Raw genomic sequence first — 3015 nt, forward strand, 5'->3', positions numbered from 1 at the left:
AAGAAAGAAAGAAAGAAAGAAAGAAAGAAAGAAAGAAAGAAAGAAAGAAAGAAAGAAAGAAAGAAAGAAAAGAAATTACTGGATAGGAGGGTGAGAGGTGTTAAATGATGCCAACAGAAGAAAGAATGGAAAAACACAAGGAAACCTTAGTAATAAAATTGTTGCATAATAGATCTACATCTAAACATAATAACAACATTAAAGGTAAGTGATCTATACACATTAAGAAAAGACTATGGAAGATTGAAGAATGAACAAAACTTCTGAGGAAGAGAGAGAAGCCAGGTTACTGAAACACAAAAGAAAAAAAAAAGCCTCGAAAGACAGGCGTGAGGTCCCTGGAGCCGACATTCAGGCGTTAAGTGAATACCAGAGAGGCTTGGACTGTGTTGCTTCTGGGTGTCAAATCCTCCAAGAGCAACATCGGTTGATGCGGTGTGATTTCCAAGCAGGACTGATCGTGTTAGTTAAAAGTTGTAAATTAATAAAGCAGCGATTGGAGAATAAGATCGGATACTTTAAAAGACAAGCACTTTCTAACGCATGCCCTCTTAGCGCAGCCGGCAGCGCGTCAGTCTCATAATCTGAAGGTCCTGAGTTCGAACCTCAGAGAGGGCAGCTATTTTAGTTGTGTGGGGAGGGGACAGGGAGATGGCTCAGTGGCATTAGCTCCTGCCTGGCAAGCCCAAGGTCCTCAAAAAAGAAATCCCCGGTACAAAAGAATAAAAACACTTTTAGGTGTGCAGAGAACTAATGATTTAGTAAAATGGGTAGCAGGGAAATTTAGATTACTTCAGGCAAATGTGTAAATTGTCTTTCGCTCCTCTTAGGGAGCTAACAGGGCAGATGTCTTCCGCCCAGCCCCCGCGTACAGGATGAGCTAAATGAAGCCGTTCTTCCATTCATCTAACAAATCCTGCCGACACATCTTGCAGAGGGCTGCTCAAAAGAAAAGAAAATACCAAAAATCCCTGTGCTCAAAGATCTGCATCTTAGGAAGAAACAGACAAGAAAAGCGCGAAGGTGTAACAAACTGGGTGACTATCTCTGCCGTGAGGGAAATGATTAGACCACAAAGGGGGCGGTACCCTGAAGAGAGCACCTTAGCTTTCAAGGGAAGTCATCCTGAAGATACCAGTTAGTCTCCTCCAGCTGTCTCGCTAAGCACCTTGCGACAAATTTTTCCTAATATTGTTCTCTGAGTTATTCTTGTCTATCAAGGCAACTGGAGGCAGGAGGACCTTCTGTACATTATTGCTTGGTGGTCGCAGAAATGGTGGTGCATGAGATGATTAGAAGTACCTGGAGCAGGACCGGAGTCTTAGGAACTGCCCAACAAACACAAGCTGCTGCTTTTCTGGCTTCTCCCTGGGATTTAGCCTCTCACCCTGACTTATTAGCCCAGGTGCTCCCAAGGAACTTGAAATACAATTACAGACTGAAGTTAGAGCCTCTAGACAACAGGAACCTCTTTCTAGAAAGAAAAGTCTTTCTTGAAGTTTTGTAACATTGTCACTAGGTGAGGTGAGAGCCCTATGTGTTAGGCAATAAACAAACAAAAAAACCTGAGGGCTCTTTAGGAAAATCTGGGACTTCAGCCAACAAATGCCCTAATCTGAGCACATCAAGATCTCAAGCCAGAGGCAAGAGCTCAGGAGGTTGAGATGGTTAAGCAGTGAAGCCACTAAGTTGGAAGGTCTATGCTGGAGAGAAACAACCTGTAAATTTGTAGGTTTTGCATCCACAATTTGATTGGACCATAGTTCTTAAGAAGAACAGAAAGAAGAAAGCATTTTTTAAATATCCTTTCAGGAATTTAAAAAAAATATTTTCCATTATTTTAGAATCTAAATTCATACAGATCAGTAGTATTTCTAGTTAACATTTTACTGAAGGTTCCAGCTGGGACAATGGACAGTATACTGAAATGAAAAGCATCCAAGTCAGAATGGGAGAAGATACACGTGTGTGTGTGTGTGTGTGTGTGTGTGTAACATGACTGTACATATAGAAAATCTTTTATTTTTTATTTTTCCATAATTTTATTGATAAACAAATAGCAATGAGACAGTTTCAAATCAAATTGGTAGGACAGTTTCAATAATTAACACATTGCATACATTCCTCCCAGTGGTTAATTGCTGTACAAGATGCAGACATGATATCCTATCTACAAACACCATTAGAACAAATCACTCTATTCATTAAGAGAATGTAACTATATATCTATCCTAACCACTTTGAATACACAGATACAATATGAACATTCATCTGTATACCCTTTTATTGTTACGGTCCATTATTTGAATATTATAGGTGTGTTAACTCAGCAAAATAATCTAAAAGAGTTCAGAAGTCCATAATAGTATTGGGTCTTCCGCTTGACTGGCAATGTCAGAAATTGTTGACCTGAGTCCCCTATAGCTCAACATAACAGCATGGCTTTACTTCTTATATTTCATTTTTATACTTTTCTGCTGGATGGTTAAGACCAAGGTAAAGCAGGACCTATGCAACAAGAGTTGTAACTTTTGGGTCTGATAAGTTCAGTGGAAAATCTTTTAAAAATCCACTTAAACCTAATAAATGAATCTTGGAGGCCTGCAAAATATAAAAAGTCAATTATACTGCTATGCATCAGTCATAAACCATCAAAAAATTAAGAAGATACATTTTTTATTCTTTAGTCAAAAGAAATACTTTGCAATACATTTAGAAAACACACACAACATACGCTCTTACAACTATATATAATTATTAAGTGAAATTAAAGACCTAAAATTTTGGAAGGATATTCCAAGAACAGTATTCCCCAAGTTTATCTATGCATTAATTCAATCCATATCCACACCTCAACTGACATGTTTTTTTAAGAAATTGACAGTCTGTTCTTGAAATTAATAAGTCAGTATAAAGGACTCAGAATAGCCATAAGCAATGCTGAAAAAGATAAACACTGTTGGAGGATTCATATTTCCAAATTTAACACTTATAATAAAGCAACAGTCATCAAGC

General features: G+C 38.1%; 1 non-coding gene across 1 annotated transcript; it reads left to right on the forward strand.

Annotated features, from left to right (window-relative positions):
* Nucleotides 1–545: 545 nt before the first annotated feature.
* On the forward strand, nt 546–618 carry Trnam-cau. The gene has a single exon. It is a non-coding gene; the product is annotated as a tRNA-Met (tRNA).
* The last annotated feature ends 2397 nt before the right edge of the window (nt 619–3015 follow it).

This window comes from Octodon degus, unplaced genomic scaffold (genome assembly GCF_000260255.1).
Source record: "Octodon degus isolate 3935 unplaced genomic scaffold, OctDeg1.0 scaffold00119, whole genome shotgun sequence".
NCBI lineage: Eukaryota > Metazoa > Chordata > Mammalia > Rodentia > Octodontidae > Octodon > Octodon degus.